This window comes from Hydra vulgaris, chromosome 02 (genome assembly GCF_038396675.1).
Source record: "Hydra vulgaris chromosome 02, alternate assembly HydraT2T_AEP".
Taxonomy (NCBI): domain Eukaryota; kingdom Metazoa; phylum Cnidaria; class Hydrozoa; order Anthoathecata; family Hydridae; genus Hydra; species Hydra vulgaris.
Window position 1 is genome coordinate 7,292,501 of NC_088921.1, and position 16,299 is coordinate 7,308,799.

The 16,299-nt window shown below is 28.3% G+C and overlaps 1 long non-coding RNA gene across 3 annotated transcripts in view; it reads left to right on the top strand.

The window, feature by feature from the left end:
• LOC136076359 (uncharacterized) overlaps positions 1–10,858 on the top strand; it is a 12,446-nt gene extending 1,588 nt beyond the window's left edge. For all 3 annotated transcript variants that reach the window (XR_010636196.1, XR_010636197.1, XR_010636198.1), the window contains 2 exons: positions 2,333–2,462; positions 10,749–10,858. This is a non-coding gene — a long non-coding RNA (uncharacterized LOC136076359). The remainder of the gene's footprint in view (positions 1–2,332; positions 2,463–10,748) is intronic.
• The last annotated feature ends 5,441 nt before the right edge of the window (positions 10,859–16,299 follow it).

Sequence of the window (16,299 nt, forward strand, 5' to 3'; positions counted from 1 at the left end):
AATATGCTTCAAATTGCCTTGATGTTGCGTTACACATCATTGCAAACTTATCATTTACTGCTGAAGGAATTCCCTCTTCCATCTATATCACTGTTAGGCAAGCTCAAAGCAGGTGAAATTGATTCTATGAAAGTTTTGAAATTGTTACATGAAAATGGGAGCTTATCAAATGATCTAATAATAATTTTTGATGAAATGTATTTGCAAAAATGTGCCGAATATTCTGGTGGAGATGTAATTGGGATTAGTGAAGAAAATGAATGTTATAAAAGCATTGTTTCTTTCATGGTAGTTGGTATAAAAGAAAATACCTCTTGTGTCATCAAAGCAATTCCAATTATAAAATTAAACAGTGATTGTTTGTGACAATCATGCTTCAAATGTTTCCTCTTTTACAAAATTGCTTGATGCACATGGTAAAAAACCAGATGATTTGTTTATTAATGTACAATCACAAAAAATTTACCTATTCTTTGACACAGTGCATCTGATTAAAAACATTCGAAATAACTTACTAAATAAAAAAAGGTTTATTTTTCCAGAATTTCATTTTTCAGCTTTTAAAGATGAAATTCACGTTCAACCAGGAGAAATATCGTGGAAAATATTTCATGATTTATTAGAAAAGGACAGTCTGTTGGATGCAAGTTTGAAAAAAGCACCAAAAATAAATAGCAAAGTTGTCCATCCTGGAAACTACAAGCAAAATGTCACTGTTGCTTTAGGTATCTTCGATGAAACTACAGCAGCAGCATAAAATAAAATCATATTTTCCCAACCCTTTAGATATTGCATCTTTCCTAACTCTTTTTAATAAATGGTGGACAATTACAAATTCAAAAAATCAGTTTTCTAATAACTGTCTTGGAAATGCTGCTATTATTAATGATAAAAAACCTGAGTTTTTTCGAGCTTTTGCTGAATGGTTAAATAAATGGAAAAACACCAAAATCCCAAATTTTGAGAAATATACATTATCTCCTCAAACATCATCAGCACTACAAAGAACTTTATTATGTCAAGCTTCTTTAATAGAAGATCTATTGGAAGATAATTATAAATTTATATTGACTGCTCGTTTTCAAAGTGATCCGTTAGAAAGAAGATTTGGACAATACCGCCAAATGAGTGGTGGCAGGTTTCTTGTCAGTTTGAAAGATGTTATCTATAGTGAGAAGATAATCCAAATAAAAAGTTTAATAAAGGAAGGAATTAAAATATTTGAAAATGATATTAATGATGTTCAAGATACACAACATGCTAGATCCTTGATGGATCAGATCAAAGAAAGAGATTATGATTGTGTGATTTTATCAGATGATTCGCGTGAAGTTGCTACTTATATTGCTGGTTTTATTGCTAAAAAACTGATTAAGAAGTTTAAAATGTGTTGCAAGTTGCTTTGTAGTCAACATTGTCAACAGGAGTCGAATGACTATAGTTATTTAAATAAATTGTCCAGAGGTGGGCTAACAACTCCATCATTAGCCCTTTTAGAATATGTCTGTGATGCTATGTTTTGCTATGTTAGATCACGTATTTGATGTTATTTATCGATCTCAAATGCAACACCGTAAAGCAGCAAAGTTAGTTCTTGGCAGTAGAGAAAGTTACCAACCATTTTTATGTTCAAATCACCAAAATTGTGGAAAGGAAATTATACACACTGTTATTTCAAATATTTATTTTAATAACATCAGAAAGAGAGTCAGTGATTCTATTGTTGCAGATAACATTGTTGCCTTTAAAAAAAGACAGAGAAAAAAATAAGAATCTTTTGTTTCACATTTTTAAACAGTTTGTGTAAAAAAAATTTAAATACTTTTAAAGCTTACTTTCGAGAATTTGTGTATTCTTATTTCTTGTACAGTCCTTGAATATCTTAAAAATTCTACTGACAAATATAACCCATGTCTTTCTATAATCATTTAAGTAATATATAATTATGAAGGTCAATAAATGTTGTGTTGTTTTCAATAAAAATATTTATTAATCATGATTACTATTTATTACTGAAAAGAAACCTAAAAAAAAGCCTAAAATTTTAGAAAGTTTAGTGAAGTATAGTATATACTTCAATTAAGTCAACGCAAATTTTTTTATCCTGTGCCAGATTTACTTACTTGAAATTTATAGCTCAATAATTAAAATATTTTGAGAAAGATTGTCCATCCGACAAAAGATGCGTTTTTTTAACTGGCCTTCTATTTTTTTCCGGTTTAAGCAGAATAGAAGGCCGTGTATTTAAGTAGGCCATGATATTAACTAATGGTCATAGCTGATTTTATTAATACTGTCTAAATTTTTTAAAATTGTGATAATTTGATTTTAGGTATAAGTTTATTTAGTAAAGTTCTGGTAGATCAAAGATAGAGGAGTGATATGGTTTTAACTGGTTTCCATCTTATGAACGAAGTACATTATATGATTTAAATTGATGGTTTATAGTTACACCTATTGAAGTAAGTTTAATTTAGTTAATTCATGTATGGAATTATGACTATTTTTAGTTCTAAAATTTGACTTTCATAAAGTTATATATATATATATATATATATATATATATATATATATATATATATATATATATATATATATATATATATATATATACACATATATATATATATATATACATATATATATATATATATATATATATATATATATATATATATATGTGTATATATATATATATATTTATATATATATATATATATATATACAGTGACACACAAAATTATGTAACGTTGTTGATTAATTCAAAACTCAAACAAAAAAAAACAAAATTATTTACATCGTAGTTTACATAACTGCAAAAATTTTATGTTTTTTTTAAATTTGATTGTAAAGAAGAAAAAAATTTTTATAATTTTTTTTAACTCATTGTAAATGTAACTCTAAATGTAAATGAAATGAGCTATCTCATTTTTCTGTCCAAAGTAAATGTGACTAAAGTAAGAAACATCAAAATTTTTTTTATAAAGTATAATGTTTTGTCAATAAAATTTATTACAAATGCAAGAATATGATTATATGATGATAAGAATATGTCTGATTTTCATTTTATTAGTTTGTTGTGCCACCTTTTGCTTTTGCACTGCTTCTTAACCTCTTGGCATGCTTTTTACACGCTTTGATGTGAGGTCAACATCAATTGAATTCCAAATTTTAATAAGAGCCTCTTAAAATTATTTTATATTTGTTTGTTTTGAAGGAGGTATTTTAGATTTTAAAATTGCCTATATATTTTCAATAGAGTTAAGGTTTCGGTCTTTGTGGCGGCCATTTAAGGATGTTAGCTTTACTTTTTTTTTGAAGAACTGTTTTGCATCTTTGCATGTGTGTTTAAGGTCGTTGTCATTTTGAAAAAAAAATTTGCAATCAATTCTTTAACGGATTGACATAAATTTTTTGAAGGCCAATCAACATACAACTTCCCTGTCATTATGCATTCAACATTCACCAGTCGTCCCACACCATTTGAATCAAAACATCCCCAAGCCATAGGCAAGCCACCTCCATGCTTGACTGTTTTTGTAAGATTTCTATCTAAGAGTGCATCACCAGGTCTGTGCCAAATTCTTTGATGTTTTTTAAAGCCAAATATTTGACATTTATTCTCATCAGACCATAACACTAAGTTCCAAAATGCCTCACTCTTGTTAATATGCAGTTTTGCAAGTGCTAAAAGTTTCTTTTTGTTTATACGACTATTGAGGGGTTTACTTTTCTGAAGAAGGTTTATTTAAACCACCTAAATTATTAAACCACTTAAATTAAGTCTATTCTGTGCAGTTCGACGGGAAACATTTAAATAAGGATTTTCAACTATCTGTTTTGAGGTTATTGTTGAATTTTTTTTTTCTATCACTGCAATTAAGATATTGGTTCTTGTTAAAGTCTTAATGGGGCAACCAAGTCTTTTCTGATTTTCAGCAGAACCAGTTGTTTCATATTTTATACACATCTTTCTAACACCACTTACTGATATTTGATATTTTTCATCACATTGCTTGTAGGTTAGGCCTTTTTTTCGATCACAAGTGACCTGAGATCTGATGTCCAATGAATAATTTTGATCATAAACCATTATTATTATTAGTTTTACTTTTTCTAAAATTAAATTCCAAAAAATGTAGTTTAAAATGCTTATTGTTAATAACTTTAACAAAATATTTTTGATATTAATCCTTTTTAGTGAGTAGTTATTGACAAAACATATTTCATAATAAAAATGTAAATGTTTCTTACTTTGGTCACATTTATTTTAGAAAAACTGTTAGTTAGCAAATTTCATTTAATAGAGTTACTTTTGCAATGAGTTAAAAAGAGGCATAAATATATATTTTTTTGTCTTTGGAATCAAATTAAAAAAAAAAAAAAAAATTTTTTTCGGTTATGTAGATCCTGACGTAAATAATTTTGTTTTTATTGTTTGAGTTTCGATTTATTCATTAATGTTACTTAATTTTGCCTGTGACTGTATATATATATATATATATATATATATATATATATATATATATATATATATATATATATATATATATATATATATATATATATATATATATATATATATATATATATATACTAGCATGAGTTACCCGGCGTTGCCCGGGCCAATATTTAAACTGGCTTACCTGATATCTGTACACAAAAATGGGCCCAAAAAATGGTCCCCTCTGATCCCGGGGTCAGGGGGGCCCATTTTTGGGCCCCCTTGACCCCGGGGGTTGGGGTACGGGGTCAAAACCCAGCTAAGAACCTTCTCCTCCTCGAGGACTACCCCCATGCCAAATTTCATCGAGATCGGTCGAGCGGTTTGGATTTCTATACAGAACAAACAAACAAACACACACACACATTGCCCTTTATATATATAGAAGAAGAAAGACAAACAAACAAACACACACAAACACACATTGCCCTTTATACATATAGCTGGAGTTACCCGGCGTTGCCCGGGCCAATATTTAAACTGGCTTACCTGATATCTGTACACAAAAATGGGCCCAAAAATGGACCTAAAAAATCGGCCCAAAAAATGGTCCCCCCTGACCCCGGGTCTTATTTTTGGGCCCCCTTGACCCCGGGGATTGGGGTACGGGGTCAAAACCCAGCTAAGAACCTTCTCCCCCTCGAGGACTACCCCCATGCCAAATTTCATCGAGATCGGTCCGGCGGTTTGGATTTCTATAGAGAACAAACAAACAAACAAACACACAAACACACATTGCCCTTTATATATATAGAAGATAGAAGAAAGATATATATATATATATATATATACATACATATAATAATAATAATAATAATAATAAAATATATATATTTCAGACAACAGGCATGTACAAATTAGGAGCCAGGTCCATAGTTTTTTTTTTTTTTTTAAAAAAAAGGAAAAGTATTATTTTAAACTTTGATTAACTGAATTTATAGAGTGATTCACCAAGGTACAAGCCATCAACTGTTTACGAAAAGCATGTCTATAGTTTAAGATAATTGTATGAAAAGATGGTAATCTGAACTCTAAAAGCATGTAAGATATACTATCATATTTGTTGTATCCGAAAAACATTTTAGCACATTTGTTGTAGCAATACTGAAGGCGTGCCATTGTTTTATCATTATAATTTTGCCACAAAGGAACACCATATAAACAAATGCAATATGCTTTAAACAGTTTAACCTTCACTCTGGTGGAACATAAATGAAAGCGTCTAATTAAGATATTTGTATGTGTGTAAAGGCCCTTCACCTCTTTGATTATATCAAGATCATCGGTTAGGTCATTTTTAATTATATGACCAAGGTATTTGAAAGATTCAACAAAAGCAATTTCACATCCTGACACACGTAATTCTGGGAAGGAGTTTGATATAACTTTTGATTTTTGAGTTGGATTAAACACCATACATACAGTTTTCTTGGTATTAAAGGACATGTTAATTAAGGAAGATTCCTTATTTGTAAAGCTAATTAGTTTCTGAAGAGAAAACCAAGAAGGCGCAATTAGAACCATATCATTAGCATAGGCCAACACATTCATGAATATACCACCTATATTACATCTAATACGAAGGTTTGATATTGATGAAATCAAATCTTGTATGTAAAAGTTAAATAGAAGTGGTGACAATATACTTCCTTGACGAACCCCATTCCCAATTCCAAAACTGTTTGATTTTGTTTTCTGCCATTGAACAGACATTTGTTGATTACTGTACCAAAATGCAAGCAAACTAACAAGTTTTTTGGGCAGACCAGTATCTAATAATTTTTTGAACAACAGCCAGTAATTGACACTGTCAAATGCTTTATTAAAGTCTATGAAGCAAGCAAATACATGGCTTCCTCTAGATGTGTAATACTGCACAGTCTTTTGAAAATAGTTTGAGCATGATGTTGTTGAGTGATTTTGTTTAAAGCCAAATTGGTAATCATCATTTTTATTAATGTTGTATAAATTGATTTTCTGCAATAAAAGACTCTCAAAAATTTTTGACATAGCAGAGGACACAGCTATGGCTTTATAGTTGTTCACATCTGTTAAATCAGCCATTTTAGATTTTACTAATGGAATAATCGTGGCCTCACAAAACGTGGATGGTAAATAACTGAATTTAATGCATAAATTAAAAAAAATACTAATAAAAAACTGCAATCTACTTCCACCATACATAAAAGATTCCATACAAAGGTTATCAGGTCCAGCTGCTTTTCCTAGTTTCTGAGTTTTTACTGCAGTGGATATGTCAACGCAACTCACAATAATATCAGAGTTTTCAGTGGAAAATTCCATTTCCTTTATGAAACTGAGGTAATATTTTTCATTGTTAGTTGAATTATACAAATTTTGAAAGTGCTCTTTCCACATATTAGCAATAAGACAATCACCTGTGGCGCCTCCAACACTAGCAACAAAGTTCGCTGCATTACTGTTACTGATCTTTCGCACATTATTCCAGAACTTTCTCGAGTCTGTGTTGTTCATATTTTTTGCACATAAATCAGCTTGAATTTGTTCATTATGATGTCTACAGTATCTAAGAGCTAATTTAAAAGTAGCACGAGAGCGCTTCATGTTTTCAAAAATGTCACCCTGTTTCTTCTTTCCTTGAAAAATCCATTGCTTGAAGGCATCTCTTGCAATGTCGTGTTTATCTTTAACATAGTCATTCCAACCTGGAGTAATATATTCATGGTTTTTATGTTTAAAATTACAATTATATATATTAAAATTAAAATTACAATTATATATATTATTACAATTATATATATATTAATATTAAAATTACAATTATATATATTAAAATTACAATTATATATATTTTATGTTTAAAATTACATATATATATATATATATATATATATATATTTATATTTATATATATGTATATATATATATATATATATATATATATATATATATATATATATATATATATATATATATATATGCAGTAAAATCCTGGTTAATCAAACCTGCAAGGTGTATAAGAATTTACTTCAAATAACCCAAAATTCGAATAACTGAAAATGATCTTTAAAGTGACCTACTTTTAGTTACTTTCAAATTTTAATAAAAGTAGAAAGTAAAAAAAGAAAAGAGCCTTGGAGCCTTGGAATGAGAAGTTTCTTAAGTTTTATCCTTGTTAAACATTAAATATTTTACAATTTATTGAAAAAATATTTGATTTTTAATTTTTTTTTGTTCCTTAAATGTGTTTTTTTATCATCAAGGAGAGCAAAAAATTGTTTTGAATAACCTAAATTTCTAATAACTGCAGGTTCGAATAACTGCATTTCTGCATAATGGCATTTGCATGAGTTTGTTAAAGAAAATTCACAGGAAAAAAAAATTGCTTTAGATTACATTAGATTGCTCTTTGATTATCAGTTATTTTTTTATGAAATGTGTCGGAGAGAGATTTAAATGATATAATCTTTAGAAAAAATATATATATGTTTATGTACATACAGTATCAACTTCTTAATATTATATTAATATTAAAAGTATTTGTAATAAATAAAATAAATAGATATCAAAAAAGGTCTAAAAATATATATAATTAACTATAAATAAATAATATAATACAAGAAAACAAATAATAATGTAATGACTGAAAAATGATAACTAATGAATTATTGTAATCATGATTCCAAATTAGATCGTAAAGAAAAAATAAAAATTATAAAAAAAACAAACCAATCTTGTAACTCTACCAATAGTCTTTCTTCTTTCTTTTTTGATTCTTCTTATCGTTTCTTTCTTTTTATTTCCTCATTTCGCTTTTCATTCTTCTATTTTCTTATTTTTTTTAATTTAAGTTTATGAAGTGTTCTTTCTTTTTTTTTTTTTTTAATTTACTTTTTCTCTTCTGTTTTCTTTTTTTTTTTTAAATTTGAAGTTTTTTTTATTTAAATATATATTTTTTTTCCTTTGTGAATGATTTTTTGTGCACCTGTTTGTTTCAAGTTGATTTATATGAACGTTGATGAATTATTTGTGCTTATAAAATAAATAATATTTTTGTAAATAGTTTTGTTTTTTCTATATTCTTTATCTTCACTTTTCTCTTTTACTGTTATAAAAATGCATCCGCCATTTGCAAAGACCTTGGGAGAAACAAAAAGCATTTATGGTTTTAGAGAAATCTCAACATAAAGTTGACTGGATTTTTCTGTGTCTGTGATTAAAGGTGGAGTTGACACATTATACCAGGTTGTCAGATGCTACTCCTATTGTCCAAAAAGTAAAGTATATATATATATATATATATATATATATATATATATATATATATATATATATATATATATATATATATATATATATACATATATATATATATATACATGCACTGTAAAATTTATTAAGCTATATATCTCATTGTAGGGTATGGATTATCATTTAACTGTCACAATTTAATTATGACTACGAAGGAAGGTCTTCGTGCTAATATTAAACTTTTATGGGAGGATGGTGCAAGTGAGCGTCAGATATCAGCAAAATTGCGAATGCCAAAATCTACTGTTCATGATATTATACAACTAATCAAAGACACGGGATCCACTGCGCCCAGAAAACATTTTGGTAAAGCTAGAATTACTAGCAAACAAACAGACAATATGATACGCAGGGCTGCTGTGAGAGATCCAACAATATCCAGCACACAAATCAGGGCAGATCTACCTAATGACGTTACAGTCAGCACTCGAACAATTAGAAGACGTTTATTGAAAGATGCAGGTCTACGTTCTCGTCGTCCAGCCCTCAAACCGCGACTGTCTTTAAAGAACATCTGTGATAGGATCGCATTTTGAAGAGCTCACAGGCACTGGTCAATAACCAAATGGCGCCAGGTAATGTTTAGCGACAAGACACAAATAAAGCAATTCGCTCCGCATAAGTCATTAGTTTGTCGCCCACCTAATCAGCGTTTTAATGCAAGGCATACCGTACCAGCTGTCAAGCAATGTCCTTCAATTATGGTGTGGGGCGCAATAGCTTCATCTGGTCGATGTGGTATTTATTTAATGCAGAAGGGACAGACTGTTAACTCCCAACAATATCTAAAAATCCTTCAAGAAAAGGTTCCAAATTTGATGGAAATTCGTCGTTGCAAAATATTCCAGCATGATGGTGCACCGTGTCACCAATCTCGTCTTGTAAAATCTTGGTTAGAGGATCACAACGTTCAGGTTCTGGATCCTTGGCCGGGATCATCCCCAGACTTGAACCCAATCGAAAATTGCTGGGTCAAGTTAAAGTCAGCAGTATCCAGAACTAATCCTACATCACTGGACGATCTAGCGCACAAAATTCGTCAAGCTTGGATTACTGAAATAACGCCAGAATATTGTCAGGTTCTCGTGGATTCAATGCCAGATCGCATTAATGCAGTCTTAAAAGCACATGGTGGTGCCACTAAATATTAAAAACATTGAATATGTACGATATGTTACATTATAATCATTAATTGTTACTGTTATTCTTTTATTGCTATAATACAATTGTTTATTACTACATTAAACTAGTTTTAAGTAAAATGATACTGGTGGTCGGATTTCAATGGCCATAATATATAATTTATATATATATATATATAATTTATATATATATATATAATTTATATATATATATAATTTATAAATATATATATATATATATATATATATAATTTATATATATATAATTTATATGTATATATATATAATTTATATATATATAATATATATATATATATATATAATATATATAATTTATATGTATATATATATGTAATTTATATATATACATATATATATATACATATATATGTATATATAATTTGTGTATATATATATATATATATATATATATATATATATATATATATATATATATATGTAATTTATATATATATGTATAATTTATGTATATATATATATGTATATATATATATGTATATATATATATATATATATATGTATATATATATATATATATATATATGTATATATATATATATATATAATTTATATACATATATATGTATATATATATAGGTATATATATATATATATAATTTATTTATCTTCATATTTTATATATAAATATAAATTGTATATATAAATAGGTTATATGTATATATTTATATTTACTTTTTAAATTTATTAATATTCATACTAATTCAATAACATTTTTTTTACATTTGCTTTCAGACTACTAATAGTGCAAGTTTTATTTTTTGATTTAGATTTTGTATCTCGATGATATCCTGGCCTATCGATACGACATCCTGTAAATTGTATTTTTATATATAGCATAAATATATATACAAACACTCTCACACACATAAATCTTAAAGAAAATGTTTATATATATATATATATATATATATATATATATATATATATATATATATATATATATATATATATATTTATAAATTGTATATTTTAAGCTATTTTATATTTATCATTGTATATTACTGTTTGTATTAAAAATTGATATGGAAATATTGCAAGAGCAGAGTTCAACCTACAGTTTAGTTTTATTTGTCAAACCAATATATATTATAGCCACGTTTTATTACGTTAAATAATATTTTGCGATATTTTGTACTGCACATTTTAAGCATTGATTCAACGTTATATTTTAACCATAACTCGACGTCTTTGTGTCACGTTAAATTGACGTTTTACTAACCACGTTACAAATCTTTGGAAATAGACTGCTTTAACAGCATTTATGCAAACGCTTTTTCAACGTTTAGTTGCGACAAAATTGTCACGTCATTTAGTAACACTTTTTCAACGTTACGCAACAACGTTTAATCAACGTCTATTAAAAAACGTTACATATCTTTGCAAAATCGATTACTTTGTCAACGTTTCCGCAACATCTTTTGCGACCGGTTTTCAACGTTGATTCAACGTTGACATGTTTGCTGGGTATATACATACACACATACGCACATGACACATACACACATACATTTATATACATGTTGCCTTGTATTTTTCGTTTTTATAATAAAATCAATAAAATTCCATCCACAACAACATAAATCATATAAAGTGTCAAAAGTAAAATAAGTGTAAGATGATTTACAAAAAGATACTGCATGTTTAGATTAAATGAAACAAGAAATAAAACTTCAAGACTAAATATTCAAACTTCAAGACTAAATATTCAAACTTCAAGACTAAATATTCAAACTTCAAGACTAAATATTCAAGACTAAAACTTCAAGACTAAATGTTCAAATGTTAACATTTTTAAAGAAGTGTGATAAAGACATTGATATTCCTAATAATAATAGTTGATCTTCTTTTATTTTTAGTTTTTTGGTAGTTAACATGTTAAAGTTCTTTAAGTTAATGTATCATTATAAATTTATTCTGATAACTTCTAAAAAAGACTGGCTATATTTAGAATATTAAAATCCAAATTTACTAAATGATATTTTAAATTAACTTTGATAGCGGAAGTGTTTCTTTTTTATTATGAACAACCTGTTTAAAACTTTTCCATAAAAAAGGTCCCCGATACTGAATAGAATAAGAACATAATTTTAGATTAAATTTTGGAGTTACAAAATTGTTTCCGGAAAATCTGGTGGGGTATTTATGGCTTATTTTACTAAAATATTGATTAAATATTGTTGGAGATAGTTCGTGTTTTATTTTATACATGAATTGTAAGACTAAATATATATTAATTTTGAACACGTTTAATGACCCAAGCTTACTTAAAAGTGGCTCCAAGGCACATTTCTTCTTGCTTCAAATACAATTCGGCAAGTATGTTTTTGTTTTGAATAAATTTTTTTCAACTTTGTGTAATTTGTGCTTGTCCATACAATATTTCCGTAAGTTAAATAACTATGCATTAAAGAAAAATATAAATTTTTTAAAGACCTAATGTTTAAAAATAGTTTTGCTTTATACATTATTGCAATATTTTTTGAAAGTTTTCTTTCCAGAGAGCTTATATGAGTCTTCCAAGATAAATTTTCATCTAAAATAACACCTAAGAAATTTACAAATGTTTGTCTAGTAATATTTATTTTATTTATATTCAGATCAGGTAATTTTAGTGAAAGATTATCCATTTTATTTTGTTTGTGAAATATTATATACCTTTTGTTACGTTAAGCGTTAGTTTATTACGTGTAAACCATTCGTTTACTTTGTTTAACTCTTCATTAACTACTGTAAAAAGCGTTTTAATAACCCTTTGAGAATAAAACAGGTTGGAGTCATCCCCAAATAAAATAAAATTTAATAAGTTTGATGTATCGTTTGATGTAAAGACAAATCATTTATATAAAGTGAAAATAAAACCGCTCCTAAAATCGAGCCTTGAGGAACTCAGCATGTCAATATATTTTTGGACGTTTTAGCTGTTTTATATTGTATAAACTGTTTTCTGCTTGATAGATATTCTTTAAACCAAAGTAAGTTATTGTTTTTCATTCCGTAATGTTCAAGTTTTTTAAGAAGAATGACATGATTGACGGTGTCAAAGGCTTTAGACAGATCAATAAAAACTCCTAATGTCAAACAATCATTATTGAAGGCATTTGTTACATGGGTTACTAGCTCGGTCTAACCGTGATCGGTTGAGTGATTTTTTTTAAAACCAAATTGCTTGTTGAACAACACGTTGTTTATCGTTAAGTTTCTGTTAAGCCTATTATACGTTATGCGTTCGAGTAACTAAGAAAAGCATGGCAGAACCGATATTTGTCTATAATTTGAAGTATTTGTGTCATCACCAGATTTAAAAATAGGTGAGACTCGTGCAATTTTTAGTTTTTCTGGAACAGTACCTGATTTAATTAAAAGATCAAAAATGTGATATAGAGAGGATTCTATAGTATTTAAAACTGATTTTACAACATGCACGCTAATTTGATCAAAACCTGCATTAGTGTTGTTTTTAAGACTATCTAGAGCAGATCGCAACTCACAAATATCTAGTTTAGATTCATCCATTACTTTATCATAGGTTTTTAAATATAAATCATATGAAGAAGAACTTGACGGAATTTTTTCAGTTAAGTTAGGCCCAATATTAAGAAAGAAGCTGTTCAAATTTTCAGCAATTATTGCTTTATCGTATATAAATTTACCATCTACTAAAATTTTTTTTAACCGATTTTTTTTTTTCATAATTTTTTGAATCGCCAATAATCAAATATATTTTTATAATGTTTATAGTTTGTTTCATTTTTATGTTTTATTTTTTAAGAAATTTTCATACAATTTTTTTTTTCTTCGAGGATGATAGTAGGCCCTTAGACATCCAAAGACATAGGAACGACTTGGTATTTATAACAATTTTTTTCTCAGGAAACGCATTTTCATACTGATTACAAAAATGATAAAGAAATAGTTCGTAGGCATTGTTTGCCTCATTTGATTTATGTATAAGGCCCCAATCAATTTTATATTTTAAAAGGTCTTGGAATTGTTGTATGGAGTTTTGATTGATCTGCCTCTTGTATATAATAGTTTTTGAAGGCTTATTGTTAATTGCAATATTTTTAAATAATAAATGCTTCTTTATTTTTTTTTTAAATATTGTGGAGAATTTGTTAAATATTGTGTAGATGTTAAATATTGTGTAGACTACTATTTAGTTGGGTCGGCTATTAATCATTATTAAATTATTTAAAAAATCACCATTAATCTATAAAAATTTTTAAATATATGTATAATTTTTATATATCATATATAGCTTAAGGTGGCTATAGGGTAAATTATGGATATGGAAAAAAGCTGAGAAAATGCTGTTTTCGTTTTTTAATGATTTTTATGCAGAATCATCATAAAAAAGTGTCATTTAATTTTAATTTTAGCATTTTAAATTTTTTTTCCGCAGAATTTCACCTTTAAACTAATTTTGGTGTGTGAAAAGAGTTAGCAATCAAAAAAAAATTTATATATAACCACCTTAATTAATTATACTTGTTAGTTTTTGTGAAAATGATTTTACAATTATAAAAAAAGAAAACCCAAATTTTCTTAGTAGTAAAAGGCTATTTTAAAAAAAAAAGTTTGTATAACAGTTCTAATAAAATATATCATTATTATGAATAAAAAATCAAATATACTGAACGCTCACCATCAAAAACCACCCCACCCCCTAACGCTATGTAACGGAAGTGGAAATACATACCTCCACTGCTCGGAGCAATAGGGTATGTGGTCAGGAATACTTTTTTAATGAAATTTTGCAGGCACATAGAAAATAGATCTATACAGTTGACTGAAAAATTTCAAATATGTACCAACATGCCTCAACATTATTGCACCTCCGGAACAGAAAGGAAATTTTAAAAACAAAAAAAAATTATCGGTAACTGTAAAAAAACAACCGAATTTATAACAAAAAGTAACAGTAACAGTAGCAGAAACAGTTAAATAAAGGGTAACGGTAACAGTAACACTAAAAGAGGTAGAAATGGAACCTTCACTGGGTCGAAAAATACAGTATGTGGTCAGGAATTTTTTTAAATGAAATTTGGCAGGCACATAGAAAGTTGATTTATACAGTTGACTGGAAAATTTCAAATATGTATCAACATGCCTTCAATATCAATGCAGTTTTTTTTTTTTTAAACATCTTCGCCTCCAACAAGGCTGCAAGCAGCCACTAATTAAAGTTGGAAGTTACTGAAAGAAAAACTAGACGAATAAGCGTTTTTAGAGCACTTAGGAACAGTCACAAAAATAGGATGAGACTTAATTGAATGACAAGTAACACGAGAATGAATTTAAGTAGATGGCACAAGAGACGCTAGCTCTATAGAGCAGTGCCCATTATAGTATTTGTACAAAAGAGAAAGAGAAGCAACATTACGACGATGTGAAAATGGTTGGAGGTTGGCTGCAAGAGCAGGTCCAACTATGTTTGCAATGCGTTTTTGCACCTTGTCTAAAAGAGAAAGCGCATCATTAGAAGATCTGCCCCAGATATGGCAACAGTATTCCATACAAGGCCGGATTTGAGATTTATAGAGATAGATAACTCATCGAGTACATCACTGTTCGTAAATATAGGAAGATCTAGTTTATTGCAATAACAATTGGCGGAAAAAATTAAGTTCTATCTGTATTGAAGTTCACCAGCTACTGTGAGCCCCATGCTGTAGCATAAGTGAGATCTTTTTCAAGCTCAAATGCGCCCTCCAAGCAATCAAATAGTGTTGGTTTCTTATAACGACAAGAATAAATGGTAGTATCATCAGCAAACAATGCCACCTTAGATGTGAGAATATCTGGAAGATTGTTGATGTATATTAAAAAGAGTATAGGGCCAAGGATAGAACCTTGAGGAACCCCTGAAGTTACAGAATAAGAAGAAGAGTGCTTTCCATCGAGGACAACTTTTATGCTACGATTGGAAAGGAAGGATTCAATAATCTTAAAGATGTTGCCAGATACATCATAAGAAGAAAACTTATGGAGAAGACCAGCATGCCAAACTTTATCAAAAGCTTTTGAAATGTCAAGAGCGATGGCCTTAACCTCTCCACCTTTATCTAATGCACGATAAAACCTATCAGTTATTACTATTAGCAAATCAGCTGGAGAACTAGAAAATCGAAATCTATATTGATGGTCAGAAAGTAAGTTATTAGATTCAAGATGAGAAATTAAGTGTTTGTTAATTAAAGATTCAAAAATCTTGCTTATGATAGGAAGAAGACTAATGGGATGGTAGTTAGACGAATCAGATCGCTCACCAGAATTTTTCAAGATTGGGATAACGGATGTCGCTTTCCAGCAGGCTGG